Source organism: Phalaenopsis equestris, unplaced genomic scaffold, assembly GCF_001263595.1.
Source record: "Phalaenopsis equestris unplaced genomic scaffold, ASM126359v1 Scaffold000022, whole genome shotgun sequence".
NCBI classification, from domain to species: Eukaryota; Viridiplantae; Streptophyta; class Magnoliopsida; order Asparagales; family Orchidaceae; genus Phalaenopsis; species Phalaenopsis equestris.
Genome location: NW_018164464.1, coordinates 686,616 through 686,888, shown reverse-complemented (window position 1 = coordinate 686,888; position 273 = coordinate 686,616). Strand labels below are relative to the sequence as shown.

General features: G+C 27.8%; 1 protein-coding gene across 2 annotated transcripts in view; it reads left to right on the top strand.

Annotated features, from left to right (window-relative positions):
* The window catches only part of LOC110018408 (ferric reduction oxidase 6-like), a 22,475-nt gene that overhangs the window by 17,800 nt on the left and 4,402 nt on the right, over positions 1-273 (top strand). The gene's annotated exons all lie outside the window — the stretch shown is intronic.

The window sequence follows — 273 nt, the reverse complement described above, 5'->3', positions numbered from 1 at the left end:
GCTCGCTGTTTAAGCCTAGCGAGCCGAACACGAACAAATTTTTAAGCTCGAAATGGCTCGAAAAAAAAAAATTATATAACATTTTATATAACATTATATTACATATATTACTTATATAATAATATATTATATATATTTATGTCTAAATTTAAATCATAAAACCACATGTGGCAATGTGGTTAGTGTCTTCTTTTGTATAGATTTGATCCATGTTCGAATCTCACACTTTACATCTATTTTTCTCAATTTTAGTTTAACGAGCCAATTTCGAGC